Genomic DNA, 26,496 nt, shown 5'->3' on the forward strand with positions numbered 1-26,496 from the left:
CAACTTATTGTGGGAAGCTTGTGGAAGGCTACCTGAAACATTTGACCCAAGTTAAACAATTTAAAGGCAATGCTACTGAATACTAATTGGGTGCATGTAAACTTCTGACCCACTGGGAATGTTATGAAAGAAATAAAAGCTGAAATAAATCATTCTCTCTACTATTATTCTGACATTTCACATTCTTATAATAAAGTGGTGATCCTAACTGACCTAAAACAGGGAATTTTTACTAGGATTAAAATGTCAGGAATGATGAAAAACTGAGTTTAAATGTATTAGGCTAAGGCATATGTAAACRTCCGACTTCACCTGTAGGTAGCTGTTTAGTTATCTACCACATGTTCCTGTCAAACTGTCAGAGTACCTAGAAAGCAACAAGATATGTCAAATAGTCTAAAAACTATTTGACCTGGCTTCGTAGGTGGTTTGAAATATCCAATGCCATGTGCTTTTTAGCCATTCAGACTGCAGGAAAAATAAACAGATTCTAAAACAGATATGCAAATAAACAGGATGAGTAATTTCAGAACGGCTAATGTGAACACGGTTTAATAGGCTATTCTTACATCTGTATTCAGATGCTTGTAAAATGACTTTTGCAATATCAAATCATAGGCTTTATTAGGTGAGTGACAACCAATATAATTTGCTGGGTCATTGTTACCAAATGCGCTTTAGAAAACGGTGTTTACCAGAGTTGTATAGCCTACCAGAATGGACAAAACTCACATCCAACTGCTGATCGGGGTTTTCAATCGTTCAGATTTTATTTGAATTGTTAAAGTTCTCCATAAGAAATAGTTTTGGTAGTATTGCTTTAAACAGTCAGTGTGTATTTTGTCATTTTTACATGAACATGGTAATTTCCTACAGCAATCATTTTTGCCACATTCATTCACTGGTCAGAGCGGGAGAAGCTCACTGTAAAATTCCAAATGGTCTAAACCTTCACTTTTGAGTTTGGGATCAAATCCAAAGATGCATTATATGAATTTTCTAAATGCCATGCTAATTTCTAAATATAAATATTGACATGGAAGTACCTTAAAACATTGTTTAATCTGCAAAAATGGCAAGTGAATCAGTGGGTGATGGTGATTTCAGATAAAAAGTGGGGGGACAAAAACAATAAATTGCCCCCACCCCTAATCTGATAGTGGGGTGTTAGGTGCAGTCTGCCCTATGGCTCAGCTCAGGTGCCCACACACACACACCATTGATGCATACGCGCACACACACACACACACACACACATACAGTTTAGAGCAGTTCTCAGACAGATCCAGCTTAGAGAGGCCCAGCTCCTGAGCTCCCATCGGCAGCAGATATTCATTTATTTATTTATTTTTTATTTAAATTTTATCCCCTTTTCTCCCCAATTTTCGTGGTATCCAATCGCTAGTAATTACTATCTTGTCTCATCGCTACAACTCCCGTACGGGCTCGGGAGAGACGAAGGTCGAAAGCCACGCGTCCTCCGAAGCGCAACCCAACCAAGCCGCACTGCTTCTTAACACAGCGCGCCTCCAACCCGGAAGCCAGCCGCACCAATGTGTTGGAGGAAACACTGTGCACCGGCCCCCTTGGTTAGCGCGCACTGTGCCCGGCCCGCCACAGGAGTCGCTGGAGCGCTATGAGACAAGGATATCCCTACCGYCCAAACCCTCCCTAACCCGGACGACGCTAGGCCAATTGTGCGTCGCCCCACGGACCTCCCGGTCGCGGCCGGCTGCGACAGAGCCTGGGCGCGAACCCAGAGACTCTGGTGGCGCAGCTAGCACTGCGACGCAGTGCCCTAGAACACTGCGCCACCCGGGAGGCCTGCAGATATTCATTTAGAATGGAAATTGAATCAGTTCATGCAAAACATTTTAGTGCATCGAATTGTATCAATTTGCTCCCCTAATCAAACTGAATCGTTTCAAACTAAAATTATCGTTCCTGTATCGTATTGGGGCCCATGTATCTAGATGCGTATCGAATCGTTCATGAATGGGGAGATGCACATTCCCACATGTAGGCTCAGTCACAGGCAGCTTCGTGGCAGAGGGGGGACAGATGCACAGAGCGTTTTTTCCCCCCGGCAGAAAATCTGTTCTATATCTGTAAAGACATGGGGTAGGTAAGGTGCTATAGGGGGTAGGTAAGGTGAATTAAATGTCAAGCCAGCCAGGAGACTGGCTAGAGTCTACATTGGTGTGGAAGAAAATTATGACATTTGCCTGGCGCAAATAGGTCGGCATATGTACATAGCCGTTGGTTAGCCTACATTAGAGTCTCAATGGCTGCTTCTCTGCTGCTCTACTGAATATATCTGCTCCACAGCTCTGTGTTCCTGTCTGTGATGACAGCTGCACCCTGCTGCTCCCGAAGTTCCAACCAAGTATTTCAGATTAAAATGGTCAGTTCAGAAAGACACTGAGAATGGATGGATCCTCTGGAGTGTGGGTTGGGTGGTAGTACAGTCACTGGGACAGCGTTCCCAATCACTAGACACAGACCATACCTTCCTTAGTGACCATAGGGTGAATCTCAAATGTATTTATTTGATTCCGCATGAGTCTCATCCTCTCTCCTCACCCTCAAACCTTCTCATCCAATGTCTTTTGAGGAGTCGAGAAGAGGACACAAGGAAGTACAATTGAAATTCTCCCCATGAGTGTGTTCAACTAGCCCCTGCATGTGATTTAGGTCTGACTGGGGCAACTGGTGGACCATGATAAGCCATAAGCAGACACATTCACATGTCCCAGTGACTCCTTCCTTCTTTCCACAGTCATCCATCCAAGAGGCAAATGCACACTTTCCACCAGACCAGACGATGAAGAGAGAACTAGGGGAAGGAATGTCTCGGAGCGACAGCTAGGCCTCCAGGCATTGAAACAGACAGTGGAGCAGCACATTAGGAGAGAGGGAGAAGTAGCTAGGCATGAAACCAGAGCAGACAGAGCATCCAATCTTCCACACACACACCCCCCTTTGATTAGGCTGACAGTATGGATGGCAAGCTTTCTGGTCTGGTGTACAAACAAACAATAGGTTATGCTCTGACGAAGGTCATTAGACATACTGACTAAATGTTTAAAGCGAGACTGAAATTGCATCTCTTGGCTATTACATACTGAAATTGCATCTGTGTGCAGAGACACCTTTTTCACTTGCGTATCTCCTCCTGCACGTTTCCTAACAAAATTGTCGGGTGTGTAGCAGATCACCTCGTTATACAAACAAATGTTGCCTTCATGGCACCCGTACAGTGACCTAGAGTAACACCCGTTTTGAACAGGGTGTCTATTGTGAGGCGGTAGTAGGATGCGGTCAATATTGGTAATTAAATATAGTGGTGCTGGCAGAGTACCCGTTACCCAACATCTGTACCCACTCAGCATCCTAAATGGCACCCTGGCTATTCCCTATACAGTGAACCATTTTTAACCAGATCCTATGGGCCCTGGTCAAAAGTAGTGGACTATATAGGGAATAGGGTACCATTTGGGACAACCTGTCTGCTTTCGCACGACCAGACCTCTCGCCTCAAACCCCCAGCGTACGCAGGGTTTGCGGTCTTTTCAAATCATAATTAATAACCCTAGAACCCATATCGGCCTTCGATGGACGTTCTTTAAATTACTATAGCGGCCGCGAAAAGTCTTGTTTTTCTAACATTAATATCTTGGTCAATATTGCAAAATTAACTTGCCAACAACCTGGTGTCTTATTCGCATGGCTGTTGTCATCAACCAGAAAAAAGGTATGCCGTCATTACTTTTTACTATTTTGTCCCACTTCATTACTCAAAATGAAAGCCCCGAAGCGGACTCGACTTTTCACTGTGCAAGATACTGTATTTATGTTGGTTGGTGAAAAGGATTCGGACACGTCCTTGGACTTTAGAAGTGATGATGACGTAGAGGTGAGTGAAATAAGTAAACTGCAGATATACGTTTGGTGTTGTCGATGTTTGATGCTGTGTAACTTGGGGAATAGCACTCAGATTAGCAAATCCTGTCATGATCACCGGGTTGATACAGGTGAGTACATCAGCAGTGGAGCAGTGTTTAGCTGTAGGTCCTGTGTAGTCAGTTAACTAGTTGGTTGTTTCGTCTTGTTTTTACCGAAGTAATTCACATGGAAACGACCCAAATTGCTTGCTATAGCTAGCTAACTAGCTAGGGAACTGTCAGGATAATCTGTCAAGCAAGAAAAGTTGTGTAGCTGTAAATGTGTGCCGCGCTCGAAGCATCAAGCTGTCACTTTCCCTACCTAACGTTAGCCATACAGATGACCAGCTAACTAGACAAAAAATAGAGATTAGAATAATGTGTTTATCTGATGGTTTGTCATCTTTGCTAATTACAGACATTCATAAAATCTATACATTGCCTTGATTTCCTATTACAGTGCCTTGCAAAAGTATTCATCCCCCTTGGCGTTTTTCCTATTTTGTTGCATTACAACCTGTAATTAAAATGGATTTTTATGTAATGGACAAACACAAAATAGTAAAAATTGGTGAAGTAAAATGAAAGAAATTACTTGTTTCAAATAATTATAAAAAATAAACAGAAAAGTGGTGCGTGCTTATGTATTCACACCCTTTGCTATGAAGCCCCTAAATAAGATTTGGTGCAACCAATTACCTTCAGAAATCACATAATTAGTTAAATAAGGTCCACCTGTGTGTAATCTAATTGTCACATGATCTGTCACATGATCTCAGTATATATACACACACACCGGTTCTGAAAGGCCCCGCTTCTGAAAGGCCCCAAAGGCTGCAACACCACCAAGCAAGCGGCACCATGAAGACCAATGAGCTCTCCGAACAGTTCAGGGACAAAGTTGTGGAGAAGTACAGAGAGTTGGGTTATAAAAAAATATCCGAAACATATATTTTTTTAAAGAATATGGCACCACAACAAACCTGCCAAGAGAGGGCCGCCCACCAAAACTCACGGACCAGGCAAAAAGGGCATTAATCAGAGGCAACAAAGAGACCAAAGATAACCCTGAAGGAGCTGCAAAGCTCCACAGCGGAGAGTGGAGTATCTGTCCATAGGACCACTTTAAGCCGTACACTCCACAGATCTGGCCTTTACGGAAGAGTGGCCAGAAAAAAAAACATTGCTTAAAGAAAAAAATAAGCAAACACGTTTGGTGTTCGCCAAAAGGCATGTGTGAGACTCCCCAAACATATGGAAGAAGGTACTCTGGTCAGATGAGACTAAAATTGAGCTTTTTGGCTATCAAGAGAAATGCTATGTCTGGCGCAAACCCAACACTTCCCATCACCATGAGAACATCATGCAGGGACTGGAAAACTGGTCAGAATTGAAGGAATGATGGATGGCGCTAAATACAGGGAAATTCTTGAGGGAAACCTGTTTCAGTCTTCCAGAGATTTGAGACTGGGACGGAGGTTCACCTTCCAGCAGGACAATGACCCTAAGCATACGGCTAAAGCAACACTCGAGTGGTTTAAGGGGAAACATTTAAATGTCTTGGAATGGCCCAGTCAAAGCCCAGACCTCAATCCAATTGAGAATCTGTGGTATGACTTAAAGATAGCTGTACACCAGTGGAACCCATCAAACTTGAAGGAGCTGGAGCAGTTTTGCCTTYAAGAATGGGCAAAAATCCCAGTGACTAGATGTGCCAAGCTTAGAGACATACCCCAAGAGACTTGCAGCTGTAATTGCTTCAAAAGGTGGCTCTACAAAGTATTGAATAGTATTGAATAGTTATGCACCCTCAAGTTCTGTTTTTTGTCTTATTTCTTGRTTGTTTCACAAGAAAAAATATTTTGCATCTTCAAAGTGGTAGGCAGGTTGTTTATCAAATGATACAACCCCKCCAAAAAATATATTTCAATTCCAGGTTGAAAGGCAACAAAATATGAAAAATGCTAAGAGGGCCGAATACTTTCGCAAGCCACTGTATTTGACAGCTTGCTTAGCTGTCGCGTTATGGTAGAAGCCCGCACAGAGGAGCTCCAATGATATTGAGTTGCAGTGATATTTGTTTACATAGCCAGCTAACAAGTTGATGGTTTTGTCATGTTTCTACTGATGCTATTCATTTGGAAACTGTCCCAGCTTTGTCACTAATCAGCTAACATTAGCTAACTCTGTAGTTGTCTGTCAGGCAAGAAACCACMTTGAGTGGAGGCGGCAACATTGTGCTTCGCCCTCGACGCTGTCACATGATCGTCTCACTCCCCTCCACAAAGACAACCAGCTAACTAAGTCATCTGACCATGGGTCTTGAAGTGTGTGTGCCATATATAGCCTTTACAGTTATAATCTATGAACATTGTTTTGTGTGCACACAATGAACTGAGAAACAATCTGGCCACTAAGGGCTTAATAAAATCATTTTCATTGATGATTGATTGGTTGAATGAAAGTGCTGTATAGCATCATGATTTAGTTTATTAGGATTGCCATTAGCTATTTCAAATGCAGCAGCTATTCTTCCTGGGGTACCACATGGTTGTGTTATGGTGTGTTTAGTAGGAGGTGTGTTGTAACTAACAATTTAAGACACGGTCTCCCAAACTCGGTCCTCGGGACCCCAGGGGGTGCACGTTTTGGTTTTTGCCCTAGCACTATACAGCTGATTCAAATAATCATCAAACTTTGTAGTGTAGTGTTAGGGCAAAAACCAAAACGTGCACCCCTTGGGGTCCCGAGGACAGAGTTTGGGAAACACTGCCCTAAGTGTTGATTATTAGATAGTATGTGTACAGCTGAGAAAAAGAAAGGTAAGGAGAGAGTGTGTGTGAGTGAAAGAGATTATGATCCGGACCACAATTGTATCCTTTTTGTTCCTCCCACTCTCTCCTCCTAGGTCAGTGAAACTGAGGGAAGTGATGTGGAGAGTCAGGGCTCAGCAGCAGAAGGCAGGGAAGAAGAGGAGTTAGAGATGAGGCGCAGGGAGGGGTAGAGAGAGGAAGAGGAGAGAGAGGAGAGTGAAGAGGAGGGAGAGGAGAATAGAGTTGAGAGGGAGAGTGAGAGGGGGAAGAGTGAGAGCAAGAAGCACAGGAAGTGGAGGAGGAAGAGCACATCAGAGGGGAGCCTAAGTTTCCATGAAGAGCTTCTGCCCCAAGTCCCACCATTCACCCTTGTACCACACAGCCTTGGCCTAAAGTGACAGTGGCAGGGGTTTTGGAGTTGTTTTTAAAACAGTGGTAGGAGTCCGTTTTTTCTTCTTCAGATAGTGTTTAACACAAACCTGTCCGCCACCACATCCAATGCCTCCCCATCATGGCTTGGCACGTTTGAAGAGGAGATTAAATGCTTCATAGGCATCAATATTCTCGTGGGCATCCACCGCTTACCCTCTCTCATCGACTACTGATGCAGCCCTCAGGGTTCCATATATAGCTAGCAAAATGCCACACAACCGCTTTGAGCAGCTAAGTAGGTACATGCGGGGATGAAGGAAAAGAGCTCAGCTTAGCCTACAGAGTTGTAACGGAGCTCATAAGAGGCTACCTATTGTCACACCACCGGCTTTACGCAGACAACTATTTTTCCTCCATTCCTCTGGTGAGAGGCTTGCTTGACGCCAACATCTATTATTGAGGCACACTAAGGGCCAATCGAAAGAACTTCCCCAAAGGCCATTATGGAGGTCAAGCTCCAGAGAAGTCAGTGTGTGAAATGGTTTGCAGATAATGTAAGGTCGTGTTACTTGAGAGACAAAAGAGATGTGTATTTTCTGTCCACAAAGAGCTCAGGGAAAGACATCCTCAAACCAATGTCCAAGTTCAGGCAGAACAAACGTCAATCTGTTCCAGAGTTTGTAATGGATTACAACAAGAAAATGGGGACCATATTGACCAACTGAGGAACTATTACAATGTTGGACGCACGGGCAAAAAATTMAGAACATTTGGGGGAGAACATTGTCATCATAAATGCGTATATTGTGTTGGGGAACCTGCAAAGGCCCCTTCCCAGAAACAGCAGGTGCTGGTCCCTGAAGGCATTCTAAATGCAGCTTGTGCATTCACTTTGTGATGGCTACAGTGGAAGGAAGCGGGGAGCCAAGAGTGTGCCACCAGGGGGTGTGGACCGAATTGTTACTCATCATTTGAAAGCAGGGCACTCCCTGGTGAAGTTTGAAGGGAGAGAGAGAGGGTGTGTATCCGGAGTGGACGCAGGGAAAAGAGTGCGAGGTGTAGAAACTTATTTTGGGTGCTATACGTGTTCTGCGACCACTTTGCAGGATGGGGCCGTGCTCCCAGAAGTTCCATGACATGTTTTAGGTGAAATSCAAACACTAAAAAGTGAGTGTGAAATATGAATTTATCCTACAAATATTATTAGGGAAATGTACTAAAATGGTCTCTGAACAGATCTAATACTTGGTACATTTGGAGTTTTTCTGAATACTTCTCCATCTAAAACGTATTGCATTCACTGAATTGTTGTCAAAGTAGGCTACTATTTCTACATTTTGTACTAAATCTTGAGACATTTTAGATTTTTTTTGTGCATTTTTACAGAAGTAAGAATCATTGTCAATCAAATAGCCTACTTTGTGTGGGTTTTGAAATACTTTCTGAATATTGTTATCTGGTCACATTTTCGTTTATTATTTTAATATGTAAATAATATTGTACTTGAGTAACTTAGTCAAATGTACTACAATGTACTTAAATACTCGAGGGTTTTTTGTTTGTTGTTGAGTAATAATAGTTTTTTGATAGTGTCTTTACACAAGGGAAGGCAAAATTATGGTATTCTTATTGCCATGATTATGGTGTCATATTATAGAAGAGGTTGTGCTCTTTAAAACAAAGTTAAAAAAACAAAATACAAGTTGTTTTTGAGACATGTCTGCTTGAAATGTGTGAGAACATGAGTTTTATCTTAAATTCTCAGTAATCTACAGCAGCATTCTAGAGGTCTAAAGGGTTAAAAGAAAGGGAAAAATAAAGGAAAAAGAAGGATACTTAGAGTGGAGGAGCATAATTCTCCTAGTCATCCGAGAAAGCATTCTTATAGTTAAACCCGACTGCATCCCAAATGGCACTCTATTCCCTATATAGTACACTACTTTAGACCAGAGCTCTATGGGCCCTGGTCAACAGTAGTACACTATAAAAGGGAATATTGTGCCATTTGGGAGATAGCCCAGATCAGTGCAGAACATTAAGCTTGACAGCGCAACGCTTTAATATTTGATGTGCTTTGCTACTGTCTTGGCATATATATATATATACACACACACACACACACACACACACACACACACACACAGTGCCTTCGGAAAGTATTCTGACCCCTTGACTTTTTCCACATTGTTACGTTACAGCCTTATTCTAAAATGGATTAAATAAATAAATACTCACAATACCCCATAATGACAAAGCAAAACAGGTTTTTAGAAATTGTTGCTAATTTATTTAAAAAAACAACAGAATTACCTTATTTACACAAGTATTAAGATCCTTTGCTATGAGACTCGAAATTGAGCTCAAGTGCATCCTGTTTCCATTGATCATCCTTGAGATGTTTCTACAACTTGATTGGAGTCCACCTGTGGTATTTTCAATTGATTGAACATGATTTYGAAAGGCACACACCTGTCTTAACAAGGTCCCACAGTTGAGAGTGCATGTCAGAGCAAAAACCAAGGCATGAGGTCGAAGAAACTGTCCGTAGCTCTTCAAGACAGGATTGTGTCGAGGCACAGATCTGGGGAAGGGTACAAAAAAAAAACATTATGCAGCATTGAAAGTCCCCAAGAACACAGTGGCCTCCATCATTCCTAAATGGAAGAAGTTTGGAACCATCAAGAGCTAGCTGCCAGGCCAAACTGAGCAATCGGGGGAGAAGAGCCTTGGTCAGGGAGGTTACCAAGAACCCGATGGTCACTCTGATAGAGTTCTACATTTCCTCTGTGGAGATGGAAGAACCTTTCAGAAGAAAAACCCTATCTGCAGCACTCCACCAATCAGGCCTTTATGGTAGAGTGGCAGGACGGAAGCCACTCCTCAGTAAAAGGCATATGACAGCCCACTTGGAGTTTGACCAAGTCACCTAAAGACTCAAGGTTCTCTGGTCTGATGAAACCAAGATTGAACTCTTTGGCCTTAATGTCAAGGGTCACGGCTAAAGGTAACCTGGCACCATCCCTACAGTGAAGCACGGTGGTGGCAGCATCATGCTATGGGGATGTTTTTCAGCGGCAGGGACTGGGAGACTAGTCAAGATGGAGGGAAAGATGAACGGAGTAAAGTACAGAGAGATCCTTGATGAAAGCCTGCTCCAGAGCACTTCCAACAGGATAACGACCCTAAGCAGAGCCAAGATAATGCAGGAGTATTTTCGGGACAAGTCTCTGAATGTCCTTGAGTCGCCCAGCCAGAGCCCGGACTTGAACCCGATCGAACATCTCTGGAGAGACCTGAAAACAGCTGTGCAGCAACGCTCCCCATCCAACATAACAGCTTGAGAGGATCTTCAGAGAAGAATGGGAGAAACTACCAAAATACAGGTATGTCAAGCTTGCAGCGTAATACCCAAGAACACTCAATGCTGTAATCACTGCCAAAGGTGCTTCAACAAAGTACTGAGTAAAGGGTCTGAATACTTATGTAAATGTGATATTTTTGGTTTTACATTGAGAAAAATATTTTTTTTTAGAATAAGGCTGTAACATAACAAAATGTGGAAAAAGTCAAGGGGTCTGAATACTTTCCGAAGGCACTGTACACACACACACGAACACACACATGGCTATAACTGACAATTCTCTCTCGAAAACCATCCCCTTAATATATATTTTTCAAAAGTAAGGCTTCTCTCACATGGCAGGAGGGAGGAGGCGTAGAAGGTAAGAAGAGAAACAAGTTCAAGGCTTTCAGCTGAGACGCATGACAGTGTTGTGTTGTGCAGCAGCAGAAGAGGGGGAGGAGGAAATGTGAATGCAATGCACTAGCAGGGACTCACTCGCAACAGGTTGCCCTCGCCACCAACTCAGAGGCCTACAGTGCCCTTTACACAGGAAGTACACAGGATGTCAGTTTATAGGCATGGGGGAAGGGAGGCAGGCCTATGCCAGTTATATTGCATTGCACATACTGGGTCTCATTTATCAAAATGTGTGCTTCTCACTGTTAATAAATGTGTATAGGGTCATTCCTTCAGCCCTAGTCTAACAGAGCAGCCCTCGTCTAACACAGATAAGCACGATGGCGCTAAACATAAACACAGCATAATAAATTAGAGAAAATGATAGTGATGAATATATATATATATATATAAAATATCAGTTGAAGCCGGAAGTTTACATAAACTTAGGTTGGAGTCATTAAAACTCGTTTTTCAACCACTCCACAAATTTCATGTTAACAAACTATAGTTTTGGGAAGTCGGTTAGGACATCTACTTTGTGCATGACACAAGTCATTTTTCCAACAATTGTTTATAGACAGATTATTTCACTGTATCACAATTCTAGTGGGTCAGAAGTTTACATACACTAAGTTGACTGTGCCTTTAAAAACAGTTGGAAAATTCCAGAAAATGATGTCATGGCTTTAGAAGCTTCTGATAGGCGAATTGACATCATTTGAGTCAATTGAAGGTGTACTTGGTGATGTATTTCAAGGCCTACCTTCAAACTCAGTGCGTCTTTGCTTGACATCATGGGAAAATCAAAAGAAATGAGCAAAGACCTCAGAAAAAAATGGTAGACCTCCACAAGTCTGGTTCATCCTTGGGACCAATTTCCAAACGCCTGAAGGTACCACGTTCATCTGTACAAACAATAGCATGCAAGTATAAATACCTGGGACCACGCAGCCATCATACCGCTAAGGTAGGAGACACATTCTGTCTCCTGAGATGAACGTACGTTGGTGTGAAAAGCGCTAATCAATCCAGAACAGCAGCAAAGGACCTTGTTAAGATGTCTGGAGGTAACCGGTACAAAAGTATCTATATCCACAGTAAAACGAGTCCTATATCGAAATAACCTGAAGGCGCTCAACAAGGAAGAAGCCACTGCTCAAAAACCGCCATAACAAAGCCAGACTACGGTTTGCAGCTGCAACATGGGGACAAAGATCGTACTTTTTGGAGAAATGTCCTCTGGTCTGATGAAACAAAAATAGAACTGTTTGGCCATAATGACCATCGTTATGTTTGGAGGAAGAAGGCGGAGGCTTGCAAGCCAAAGAACACAATCCCAACCGTGAAGCACGGGGGTGGCAGGAATCCATGTTGTGGGGGTGCTTGCTGCAGGAGGGTCTGGTGCACTTCACAAAATAGATGGCAACATGAGGAATGAAAATCATGTGGATATATTGAAGCAACAACTAGAGACATCAGTCAGGAAGTTAAAGCTTGGTTGCAAATGGGTCTTCCAATTGGACAATGACCCCAAGCATACTTCCAAAGTTGTGGCAAAATGGCTTAAGGACAACAAAGTCACGGTATTGGAGTGGCCATCACAAAGCCCTGACCTCAATGCCATCAAATTTGTGGGCAGAACTGAAAAAGCGTGTGCGAGCAAGGCGGCCTACAAACCTGACTCTGTTACACCAGCTCTGTCAGGAGGAATGGGCCAAAATTTACCTGACTTATTGTGGGAAGCTTGTGGACCTGAAACATTTGACCCAAGTTAAACAATTTAAAGGCAATGCTACCAAATACTAATTGAGTGTATATAAACTTCTGGCCAACTGGGAATGTTATGAAAAAAATAAAAGCTGAAATAAATCATTATCTCTACTATTATTCTGACATTTCACATTCTTAAAATAAAGTGGTGATCCTAACTGACCAAAGACAGGGAATCTTTACTAGGATTAAATGTCAGGAATTGTGAAAAACTGAGGTTAAATATATTTGGCTAAGTTGTATGCAAACTTCCGACTTCAACTGTACATATACTTACACATATATATAAAAAATATTGATAGTTATATATCGGCATCGTGATAATATCGTATAGTGAGGTCCCTGACAATTTCCAACCCTAAAAAAGGGAAGATGCATATCCCTGGTGGGGTAGAGTGATAGCGAGAGGAGAGAAAGACATAAGGTGAGAAAGAGAGAAGGAGAGAGAGCGCTAGAGATGAGGCTTTCCTCATCTCAGTTATCAGTGCTAATTAGAATGGGCCCAGGTCCTCTCAGGCCACAAGCTGGCCTTTGTAACTCTGCTCACCTGCTTAGTGGCTGACTGCTCGCTGCTCTTAAATTAGCCTATTCAGGATTACACTAAAAGTGATTTGCCGTTAACCTTAACCGCTGTTTGACATACAGTGCATTCGGAAAGTATTCAGACCCCTTCACTTTTTCCACATTGTTACGTTAGTCTCATTATAAAATGGATTAAATTGTTTTATTTTCCCCTCATCGATCTACAATATACCCCCTAATGACAAAGAAAGAATATATTAAAAAGACAGAAATAATACATTTACATAAGTATTTGGGGAGTTTGTCTTTGTGGTTGGTGAGTCTTGGTGGTTCCAAACTTCTTCCATTTAAGAATGGAGGCCACTGTGTTCTTTGGGACCTTCAATGCTGCAGAAATATTGTGTTACCCTTTGCCAGATCTGTGCCTCAACACAAGCCTGTCTCAACCTCTTGGCTTGGTTTTTGGTCTGACATGCACTGTCAACTGTGGGACCTTATATAGACAGGTGTGTGTCTTTCCAAATCATGTCCAATCAATTGAATGTACCACAGCTGGACTCCAATCAATTTGTAGAACCATCTCAAGGATGATCAATGGAAATGGGATGCACCTGAGCTCAATTTCGAGTTTCAGAGCAATACTTGTAAATATGTTTTTTGTATTTTATTTTTTGTTGCCAGTGTATAAACCTCCCCCTGAAATAGGGTCTGCCTGCCTGGGAGAGAGACCTGGAGGCTGGGCCTGCCATTGTCCCAAATGGCACCCAATTCCATTTGGGCATTGGTCAAAAGTAGTAGTTCCTGGTCAAAAAAGTAGTGCACTATAAAGGGAATAGGGTGCCATTTGAGACACATGCTCAGTCTCTTTCTCTCCCTCTCTCTGACAGCCACTTGTATGTAATGCACACATACCATATACTCACAACCATTGAACAAGCCAAAAGATAATGGATACACAATATGTCAGTGACAGGGAGTGRGTCCCAAATGGCACCCTATTCCCTATGTAGTGCACTATGGGCCTTTGTCAAAAGTAGTGCACCACATACAGAGCCATTTGGGAGGCAGAGAGGATGTCACATCGGAATATTCAACAGACAAGCTAAACTAACAGTGTTCAGATGACAGGGGGCGGTGAATGGAAGAAAGTTCTACAGCTGCACCATCGAGAGCATCTTGACTGGCTGCATCACCGCTTAGTATGGCAAATGCACCGCCTTCAACAGCTACAGATGGTTGTGCGGACAGCCCGGTACATGACGGGGACAGCTCCCTGCCATCCAGGACCTCTATCAGGCAGTGTCAGAGGAAATTGTGAAAGACTTCAGCCACCAAAGCCATATACTGTTCACTCTGCTACCGTCAGGCAAACGGTACCGGAGCATTGGCTCTTGGACGAACAGGCTCTGACACAGCTTCTATCCCAAGCCATAAAACTGCTGAATAGTCAGTGTAAACACTTAATTATCTTGCACTGACTATGCACACTCACAAGACATTCAGTACCAGTCAAAAGTTGACACACCTACTCATTCAAGGGTTTTTTGTTATTTTTACTATTTTATACATTGTAAAATAATAGTGAAGACATCAAAACTATGAAATAACACATATGGAATCATGTAGTAACCAAAAAAGGGTTAAACAAATCAAAATATATTTTATATTTGAGATTCTTCAAAGTAGCTACCCTTTGCCTTGAACAGCTTTGCACACGCTTGGCATTCTCTCAACCAGCTTCATGAGGTAGTTACCCAGAATGCATTTCAATTAACAGGTGTGCCTTGTTAAAAGTTAATTTGTGGAATTTCTTTCCTTCTTAATGCGTTTGAGCCAATCAGTTGTGTTCTGACAAGGTAGGGGAGGTATACATAAGATAGCCCTATTTGGTAAAAGACCAAGTCTATATTATGGCAAGAACAGTTCAAATAAGCAAAGAGAAACGACAGTCCATCATTACTTTAAGACATGAAGGTCAGTCAATCCAGAACATTTCAAGAACTTCGAAAGTTTCTTCAAGTGCAGCCACAAAAACCATCAAGCACTGATGAAACTGGCTCCCATGAGGACCGCCACAGGAAAGGAAGACCCAGAGTTACCTCTGCTGCAGAGGATAAGTTCATTAGAGTTAACTGCACTTCAGATTGCAGGCTAAATAAATATTTCACAGAGTTCAAGTAATGATGAGTTGGACCGCAGAGGAAGGAAAAGACGCCAACAAGTGCTCAGCATGTGACCCGTTTCATGAAACTAGGCATATGTCGCAGGTCACTACTTCACACGACCGAGAGACCCATAGGGCAGTGCACAATTGGCCCAGCGTCGTCCGGGTTAGGGGAGGATTTGGCCGGCAAGGATGTTTCTGTCCCATCGCGTACTAGCGAGTCCTGTGGCTGGCCGGGCACATTGCACGTTGACACGGTCGCAAGGTGTACYGTGTTTCCTCCGACACATTGGTGCGGCTGGCTTCCAGGTTAAGCAGCCGTTGTGTCAAGAGGATGCACGGCTCTCAACCTTCGCCTCTCCTGAGTCCATAGGGTGTTGCAGCGATGGGACAGGACTGTAACTACCAATTGGATACCACGAAATTGGGCAGAAAAAGGCAAAAAAATMTATTACGAGCCTAGTTGGTTTAGCCACATAAAGACACCAACCTTACAGCTAGGCACGATTGGCAGAGATCATGAGTGGGCTTGACATGCTGGGAGATCAGTCTGCCATATAGCACGCTTCTGACTATTTGAGCTGGTCAGTATGTCTAGGTAATTCGGTCTAACGCAGCTTTTTTTTTAAATGTATCGTGTATTAAAACTGCATAAATTTTGCTCTCCACTTTCTGGAGGACCAAGTTTTTAAAATCTGTGGAATTCGAGTATGATAGCTAAGGAGACGGAGAAAACACCTGTCTCCGGATTACATCTTCAAACTAAGGGCAACCATGGCATCCAACAGGAGACACGTCCATCCATGAATTATGTATATGGGTAAAACGGTCTAGCTAGCCACATTTTCAGATATTACACATTTCTAATTTTGACAGAAAGAGCCATTTGCTTAGCTAGCTATAGCCTAATGTTAGCACTGAACCTGGTTGGTTAGCTACCTGCAGATTCATGCAGGTTAGTAACGTCATTAGTTGTAATTATGGTTCATTGTTTACCCAGATAGCTAGCTAACGTTAGCTGGCTGGCTTGCCTGCTAGCCAATGTTACGTGTAGGACCTCATTATCTGTATCTCAGAGCCATTTGCTTAGCTAGCTGGCATTGAACCTGGTTGGTTAGCTACCTGCAGATTCATGCAGTGTAGTAACGTCATGACTTGGGATTATGGTTCATTGTTTACCTAGCTAGCTAGCTAGCTGTCTTAAAAGACTCCACTATGCAAGTAACCATTTCGGGTGCGTTCGTAAATTCTGTCTGGCCATCTACTCTGACTTCAGAGCACTCTCTTCTGAGTGTGCCAGAGCGCAGAATAACTGATGAATTTATGAACACTCAACACCCGTTGAATATAGCCGGTGTCAGTAAACGTCGGCAAAAAAAACGTAATTAAATTGTTGCCAGCAGCACAGTCACCAACACTCTGGATAACATGGATAACATAACAGAGTGGGGAGTTCTCTCATTATGTGTCTAAGTAGCTAGCAAGCTAGCCAKTGTCAGCCAGTTTGCTTGACTGCCGTTGTGAGGTCAGAAAGTTCGGATCAACCCTACTCATCGGCCAGAGCGTCCGTTATGCTCTCTGCACGCTCCGAGAGCCACACATTTCGAATATACTCACAGACAATCTGACAGCACAGTTGCAGTCACCAACGCTCTGGATAACATAACAGCCTAACCAGCTCTGCTAGGATGAGTAATGTTCAGTGAGCTGTTCTGTCATTTGTGTCTGGAAGTAGCTAGCAAGTTAGCTTGGGTGCTTGACTTCTGTTAGTACTGAACGCTCGGATCAACCCTTAAAGAGATGGGTGGGGCTAAAGCTTAAGAGGGTGAGAARGATGTTGAATGGCTGTAGACAAAGAAAGGCTCTCCAGTAGTGGTACCAAAAGATCCAGAAGGCCATTTTCTCAAAGGTGAGTTTACAAGTTTAAAAGCAAAATTACTTTCCCATTGTTTCTTAACTGTAGTATATGATAAACGATTTGGTAGCTCTAAGTCTCTCATTTTTATCCAATGTAAAAAACACAATTTCAAATGTTGCTACATAAGACCGATTTGAGCCGGTCGGTCACATATATGGGAACTCCTTCAAGACTGTTGGAAAAGCATTCCAGGTGAAGCTGGTTGAGAGAATGCCAAGAGTGAACAAAGCTGTCAAAGGCAAAGGGTGGCTACTTTGAATAATCTCAAATATATTTTTTATTTATTTAACACTTTTTTGGTTACTACATGATTCCATGTGTTATTTCAAAGTTATGATTTATTCACTATTATTCTACAATGTAGAAAATAGTTAAAATAAAGATAAACCCTTGAATGAGTAGATGTCCAAACTCATGACTGGTACCACACACGCACTACAGTGAGCTCAGAAAGTATTCATACCCCTTGACTTTTTCCACATTTTGTTGTGTTACAGCCTGAATTTAAAATGTATTAAATTGAGATTTTGTGTCACTGGCCTACACACAATACCCCATAATGTCAAAGTGGAATTGTTTACAAATTATTTAAAATTGAAAAGCTGAAATGTCTTGAGTCAAGAAGTATTCAACCCCTTTGTTATGGCAAGCCTAAATATGTTCATGAGTAAAAATGTGTAATAATAATAATATAATGTCACATTATAAGTTGCATGGACTCACTGTGTGTAATAATAGTGGCTAACATGATTTTTGATGACAACCTCATCTCTGTACCCCACACAGATAATTGTAAGGTCCCGCAGTCGAGCAGTGAAATTCAAACACAGATTCAACCACAAAGACCAGGTTTTGCAATGCCTCACAAAGAGGGGCACCTATTGGTAGATGGGTAAAAATAAAAAAGAACACATTGAATATCCCTTTGACCATTTTGAAGTTATTAATTATAATATGGACGGTGTATTAATACACCCAGTCACGACAAAGATACAGACGTTCTTCTTAACACAGTTGCCAGAGAGGAAGGAAACGACTCAGGGATTTCACRAAGAGGCCAATGGTGACTTTAAACAGTTACAGAGTTGAATGGCTGTGATAGCAGAAAACTGAGGCTGGATCAACAACATTGTAGTTACAACACAATACTAACTAGTGATGCACCGATATGACATTTTTGGCCGATACCAATATCCAATATTTTCCTTGCCAAAAAAAAAAAACTGATACAGATATTAACATTTTTTTGCGACCTTTTAAGCATTCTAGTAGTTAAATAGTTAAAACACATACACGGACGCAGCGGTCTAAGGCACTGCATCTCAGTGCAAGAGGCGTCACTACAGTCCCTGGTTCAAATCCAGGCTGTATCACATCCTGCCGMGATTGGGAGTCCCATAGTGCGGCACACAATTGGCCCTGCTTCGTTCGGGTTAGGCCATCATTGTAATTAAGAATTTGTTCTTAACTGACTTGCCTAGTTAAATAAAAGGTTAGACACACAAAAAGTTATTTTGTTGGCATTTACGTATGTCCCTAATACCAGTAAAACATAATCAAAACCTATTTCTTTCACTTACTTGCTGTGTCGTTTCATTGTCAATTTGATCATTCTCAACCAGGACTTCTATGGAACGCCGTTTGGGTCTTTGCATGTCAAATAACACTTGTTGACCAATCAGGACCTGAATATGACTGCACGACACATAATGATTAAACAAGTTCTTGAATGAATTTTTTACGTAGTTATTACACAATCACTCGTATTTCATACGTCACAACGATTCATCGATACGTATGCTATGATGCTGGTAATGTTGTCTCGCGCACCTACAGTGCTGTCATAATGTTCTGTCAATGTTCTTCCCCAAAAACATGGCAAAACGACAATCTGTGTCAGCAGCTATAGTTAGCTAGCTAACTATATAGCTAGGTGTCATCTAAAATAACCCTAATTTATAAGACAGTTCTTATTTGATTAATGGTGGTCAGACCCATCGATGTGAAGCTAGCCACAATAAGGATTAGCCACAACAATGGACTTTGCGGTTAGCCTTTAAAATGAAATTGTATTCGCATCACTGTCAGTGACGTTACTTTATTTTGAAGGCAAACCACAAATTCCACTATTGTGCCTAATCCTTATTGTGGCTAGCTTCACAACACATAACCCGCTCGAGCCTCACTAGCCAGATGAAGCTAGCTGGCTGCTTATAACGTTAGCTCTGGGCAACAGGGTTAAGTAGCTGGCGAGCTATTTATTTTCARGAACTGAAGTTCCATTTCAATAGGCGAACACCAAGTGGCAACCAAGCTAATACTTACTAACAAGGATTCCTAAATCATTGCTAAGAGTAATGAAAATGACTGCAGTTTCTACTGGTCATTGTTTTCAGGCTGGTTGTATTGGTGCTAGCTAGGTACTAAGCTAAAACTAGCTACCCTAGAAGTTGCGGTTGAACAAATGATGCTTTATTACCAACGCGGTATTGTAAACACATCGTTCGTGGCCGGTGTTTGCAGACTTTTTTGTACAGCTCTGACAGCGTTACTGTATCTTTTTTGACACGCAAAGACCCAAACGGCATTCCATAATATGACAGTATGTCGTGAAGCTAAAAGCAGTGACGCAATTACTGTGTAACAACGGTAGGGCAACGGGCAACATCTGAAAAATAGCGCCCTTGGTAGTGTGTACCGGTGCTCAACCAGTCGGCGAAAGCCAACATCACCCACGACAGAGAACGGTTGATTGTCAAGGGCAATGAATTCCATTATCTTGGCTTTAATGGATTTCGCCTTTGAGTTGTCTCGCTGAAATTTTCTTACTCTTTCAAATGACTGCTTGACTTGTTGACTGCTCGATCCACACAGCAGACTGTGGGCTAGGTTAGGAATGCTGTGTTGCACAACATTTTACGTGGCGTCATTWGTCATGTACCTACGTTATATAGGTATGCACGTCAGCTTTGACATCGGTTTTGCACATCGGCGTTAAATTAGACAGACATCGGCCGATTCCGATATGTTCACCGCTATAATGTGCATCCCTAATACTAACCTAAACAACATTATGAAAAGTAAGAAGCCTGTAAAGTAAAACTGCAAATAATGTCCTGAATACAAAGCATTGTTTGGGGCAAATCCAACAACACATCACTGAGTACCACTCTTCATATTATCAAACATGGCTGCATCATGTTATGGGTAATGCTTGTCATCGGAAGGACTAGGGAGTTTTTTTTAGGATAAATAGAAAAACAATAGAGTTCAGCACAGGCAAAATCCTAGAGGAAAACCTGGTTCAGGTGGCTTTCCAATAGACACGGAGACAAATTTCAGCAGAACAATAACCTAAAATACAAGGACAAATATAGTTGCAGTTGCTTACCAAAGACAACACTGAATGTTCCTGAGTGGCCTAGTTACAGATTTGACTTAAAATCTGCTTGAAAATCTATGGCAAGACTTGAAAATGGCTCTCTAGCAATGATTAACAACCAACTTGACAGAGCTTGAATAATTTTTCAAAAAATAGTGTGCGAACATTGTACAATCCAGGTGTGCAAAGCTCTTAGAGACGTACCCAGAAATAGTCACAGCTGTAATCGCTGCCAAAAGTGATTCTAACATATATTGACTCAGGGGTGTGAATAATTATGTAAATTAAATATTTCTGTACATTTGCCAAATTTTATAAAAACATGTTTTCACTTTGCCATTATGGGGTTTTGTGTGTAGATGGGTGAGAAAAATATATATTTAATCCATTTTGAATTCAGGCTGTAACACAACAAAATGTGGACCAAGTCAAGGGGTATTTATACTTTCTGAAGGCACTATATAGACACACCAACAAAACTCTTTCACACTCATCATACGCTGCTGCTACTCTGTTCTTAATTCTTACTTTTATTATCCATACTAATGCCTAGTCTCTTTACCCTGCCTTAATGTACATGTCTACCTCAAATACCTTGTACCCCTGTACACTGATCTGGTACTGGTATTCCCTGTATATAGTTCGAATCTAGGCTGAATCACATCCGGCCGTGATTGGGAGTCCCATCGGGCGGTGCACAATTGGGTCCAGCATCGTCCGGGTTTGGCCGTCATTGTAAATAAGAATTTGTTCTTAACTGACTTGCCTAGTTAAATAATGGTTAAATAAAAAATAAAATAAATAAATAAATAAAAAGATATAGCTTCATTCTTATGCATTTTATTCCTTGTGTTGTTTTTGTATACTCTGAATCGTTGGGAAGGGATCTGAAGCAAACAATTTCCGGTAAAGTTGTATTCAGRGCATGTGACAAATACAATTTTATTTGAAAGGGCAAGTTCAGTTGAACCTTGGCCACACACACCTATTTCAGGCTATTGTCTTCAATTAAACATTCATCCTGATACAATAAACATTGAACTGGCCTAGATACCAGTATTATCTGCTAGATACCCAGGCGATGCAGGCATCCTTATGGAATGAAAAGTAGGCCTGGCCCTGTAACTTTCTGTTCATAGCTACTTCTCTCTCAGAGCCAGAGACTTACTGATGAGCTAGATGGCCTACTTGAGGTTACTGTATGGGAAAGCATAGGCTTATGCCATTTATGTAATGAAAGAATATGTTTAATTAATTTGTTTCCTTAACTCAAGTTGGTTTTTCATTTATAAATAAAATAAAACCACTCTAAAAGACGAATATAGTTTCAACATACACCTGGCAACCAGAATAAACAAGACAAGCTCTGAATACCAATATGCTAAATATGGCAGTTCATGACCTCACATGGCTAAGGCAATATCCTGGGAAATTGCAAGCTATTGCATGTTCATTAAAAACATATCTGTTCGTTTGCTACTCAAGCTGTATACATAAAGAGATAACATCATGAAGTCAGGTTGCTTTTTMTAGGCTGTTCCACTGGCTGCTGTTTTAGCCATTTAAAATAATTCATTTCAAGCGGGTCATGTTAACCTACATTATTTTTATGCAGATTACGGAAACAAAAGCTCTGTATTAGTGGCTAAGCTCTGCTTGAAATCATTGCACAAATGACAAAAGACGGGAAATCAAACAGAATAATGTTTTGAATGTAGCTGTTAACGTTACTAGCCTACCCAGTGTACACAAGTCCAACATTTGATCGAGCACAAATAGAATAGGCGCACTAGACTCGGGGACTGTACTTTTTTTCTGTCTGTCAGTTACTGTATTGCCTATATCGTCTCATTTCATTGACATTATCTTTCATGTGCATTGCGCTATGCCATCGTCGTCGATGTATGGCAATCAATCAATCGTAGAATGTCCAGAAAATGATAAAGTAGATGGTTGTAGAGCGTTCACTCGCAACAATGTATCCGATGGAAAACAGTCTGTGTCACAGCCAGACAGTCTGGCTACACCGTAGAACCATCTGTCTAGTGACAACTCGCCAATGATCAAGTAAAACCTCTCTTGGAACAAAATTACAATTCTCAAAATTTGACAGCAAAACAAAGTTGAAATGCTTTTGAGCAACTGAATACAGGTTTGAAAACATGGTGTACTATTTATCGAGCGGTTCAGTTTGCGTATCAAACTGGCTTGTCATTTGTTGGCAATACACTTACCCATGAGCTCAATTGTTTTTATGAAAACGCGTCCTCTGTTCCTCATTTGCCAAGCAATACTTTCATCGATTAAATAGCCTTGTATGTACAAACAATGTCCAATGAAACCGATAGTGAGAATTGTTTTGCGAGCAGGTGTAACCAACCAACAGAACAGTTATTAACTGGCTTGCACAGTTTAACTACCATACGCACTCTACTGGCTGCCTATCTGGTCACAGACTGACGTTAATACAACAGATGCGTTCAAATCTTAACTTTGGCAGTAGTCATGTTATCTGGCAAGCTATGAGTCATGATCAAGACTAATCTACATTAGCCTGGTAGCATGACTAGGAAATACTCAATTCACAGTAACATACTTCGATTTCAGCTAGAGGAAACTAAAGACATGATGGCAGCGTTGTAGGAACTTGGAAGTGTCTCTCGTACTACATGAGGTCAGCAAATTACAACAGTAAAACGTTTAAATCAATAAGATATACACATCATGAATAAACCAATGTAAAAACTGACCAGTGATGAATCCCACGTTTCCAATAACATTTAGTCCAACTCCGGAGGAGATGACTTGACTTTCTGAAGAGTTGTCAGGACTTCCTGAATGAGGGCTCGAGAGTCCTCTGCTACACACGAGTACAGCCCCTCGTCACTGACAGCTACTTTGACAGGCTGAAAAATACATTTGTAGATTGTGTCAAGAAGCAGTTCGATGCACCTCCAGAAATGTTATGGTTTGGCACAAAAACAAGCATTCAACCTTTCTTCCCCTATATGTGCCATCATTGTTTAGGTAATGTACATTGATTATTGATCAATAAAGTGCACTGATCAGATCACTTCTTGTCAAATGTGTCATTTAACTCGACACAATTTGACATAATATTATGTGCAATTTATTACATGGCAAAACAATCAAGTTCAGAGTCACAGAAGAGGACAACAATTTAATCGGTTATCTGCTATAGGCGATCATCACAGACATCCCTCTTTTGCTTTACGATAAATATAAATGTTAAAAATGATCATGAATACTTGGGCAGACTGTATGAGGTCTCAGTCCATTACTCATGCCCAGATCAAACGAACATGTTAATTGAACACTGTAAGCGTGAATGTCGGTCGCAGAAATATGTCAATTCTGACCGAATGTGTCACGTGTCAGTGTTCATAAAATCTGAGGCGACACTGCCATCTGGTGTTATACCTGAGAATGATAGATCCAAAACCAGGCAACAAATTAAATGAACATGCCTCATGGCTCCCTTGCAGTCCCTACTGGGCAGGGCAGCAGTGATGAGTTTTGACAGTTTTATTTAAATGGAAATGTATGCGCACCAGGCAGAGATACATCCCATAGTGCATATGTATTATGGTCTGGGGCTGGTTCGGAACCAAGTTTGCAAAAGCTCCTTGACAGACCTTTATACTTGCTAACCAAAGCCTAGGCAGCTAATACCTAGGCTTTGGTTAGCGGGGAAAAAAGAGAGAGAGGGTCGAAACAGCAGGTCCCGGGGGAGATAGCACAACCGGTGAACAGGTCAGGGTTCCATAGCCGCAGGCAGAACAACAGAAACTGGATCAGCAGCACGAGAATGTAGCACGTCCGGTGAACAAGTCAGGGTTCCATAGCTGCATGCAGAACAGCAGAAATTGGATCCGCAGCACGGCCGGTGAACAGGTCAGGGTTCCATAGCTGCAGGCAGAACAGCAGAAACTGGATCAGCAGCACGTCCAGGTAGCAAGTCCCGTGAACAGGTCAGGGTTCCATCGTCGCAGGCAGAAGAGCAGAAACTGGATCAGCAGCACAACCAGGTTGACTGGAGACGGGGACATCCAGGAGTCGTCAGGCCAGGTATTCCTGAGGCATGGTCCTAGGGCTCAGGTCCTGGTGTGAAGGGGGAGCGACGACACTGTGGCCCCTTCCAAAGTTACCCCCGGACAGGGCCAACCAGGCAGGATATAACCACACCCACTTTGCCAAAGCACAGTCCCCACAACATCAAAGCGATATAAAACAAACCATTAACTTACTACCCTGAGACAAGGCCGTGTATAGCCCACGAAGATCTCCACCACCGCACGAAAGTGCAAGCAAGCCAGCCAGCCAGGCAGAGACAGCAAGGGTGGTTCATCACTCTAGTGTCAGGGCCGTGCACCTTCGCACCCCTGTGCCAGACTACACTCAATCATAGGACCTACTGAAGAGATGAGTCTTCAATAAAGACTTAAACGTTGAGACCGAGTCTGCGTCTCGCACATGGATCGGCAGACCATTCCATAAAAATTGAGCTCTATAGGAGAAAGCCCTGCCTCCAGCTGTTTGCTTAGAAATTCTAGGAACAACAAGGAGGCCTGCGTCTTGTGACCATAGGTATGTACAGCAGGAACAAATTGGTGAGATAGTTATGAGCAAGTCCAGGTAATGCTTTGTTGGTTAGCAGTAAAACCTTGAAATCAGCCCTAGTCTTAACAGGAAGCCAGGTTAGCACTGGAGTAATATGATCACATTTTTGGGTCCTAGTCAAGATTCTAGCAGCTGTATTTTGCACTAGCTAAAGCTTGTGTAGTGCCTTGTCCGGGTAGCTGGGGAGTAGAGCATTGCAGTAGTCTAATCTTGAAGTGACAAAAGCATGGATTAGCTTTTCTGCATCATTGTTGGACACAAAATAATAATATCGGATTTTTGCAATATTACGAAGATGGAAAAAGGCTGCTTTTGAAATATTTTTGATATGTTCGTCAAAAGAGGTGTCAGGGTCCAGATGCATGCCGACGTCCTTCACAGTTTTATTTGAGACGACTGTACGACCATCGAGATTCATTGTCAGATCCGACTGCCGATCTCTTTGTTTCTTGGGAGCTAGAACTAGCATACTGTATCTGTTTTGCCGCCATCCACTTCCTTATGTCTGAAACACAGCCTTCCAGGATATGCAATTTTGGGGCTTCACCATGTTTTATTGAAATGTATAGCTGTGTGTCATCTGCATAGCAGTGAAAGTTGATATTGTGTTTCTGAATGACATCACCAAGAGGTAAAACTAGCTCACTGGGCTAACAGTATTTTGGCATACAAAAGACCTAGGTTTAACCCCGGTCGCATTCAAGTGCTATCAGATATGACTTGTGGTATCATCAGGAGTGTGATACACTAGTCTAGGGCCTGTCTGGCAAACCTGCTGTGGCTTCCCCAAAAGCATAGAAGTTTCTGCAGCCCACMTTGACACATCTCCTCATTCCAGTGCCGATGTGTCTGGCTGAAGATCTCTCTCACCTGACCTTGGTCAACTGATCTCTGATTGGTTGCCATTTTGCCGAGAAAATATCACTCTGATCCTCAGACTGATGCAGCCAATCACCATTAAGGAGTTATCTGGTTTGGACCAGTTTAGGCTGCTCTAACCTCAGCCTACTCAAACTGCACAGGGAGATTGGATGTGCCTGTATCTCTAAGCTGCACCCTTCACATCTGGACTTCACCATCCAAGGACTACAACTGGTGAACACATTTTGTGCTACAACCTTTGGACTACTTTAGTGTGTGTGCGTGCACGTGCATCACTGCCCAGAGTAAATGGACTTTGCAGCCAGAGTGCTTTTCTAGTTACTTTCTGTATGTGCTGTTACTATTC

General features: G+C 42.2%; 1 protein-coding gene across 1 annotated transcript in view; it reads right to left on the reverse strand.

The window, feature by feature from the left end:
• The window catches only part of taok3a (TAO kinase 3a), a 105,387-nt gene extending 81,860 nt beyond the window's left edge, over nucleotides 1-23,527 (reverse strand). The window contains 1 exon segment of the mRNA XM_070447140.1: nucleotides 23,378-23,527. The gene's annotated coding sequence lies outside the window, so the exon portion shown is untranslated.
• Between the last annotated feature and the right edge of the window lie 2,969 nt (nucleotides 23,528-26,496).

Source organism: Salvelinus sp. IW2-2015, linkage group LG15 (genome assembly GCF_002910315.2).
Source record: "Salvelinus sp. IW2-2015 linkage group LG15, ASM291031v2, whole genome shotgun sequence".
Lineage (NCBI taxonomy): Eukaryota > Metazoa > Chordata > Actinopteri > Salmoniformes > Salmonidae > Salvelinus > Salvelinus sp. IW2-2015.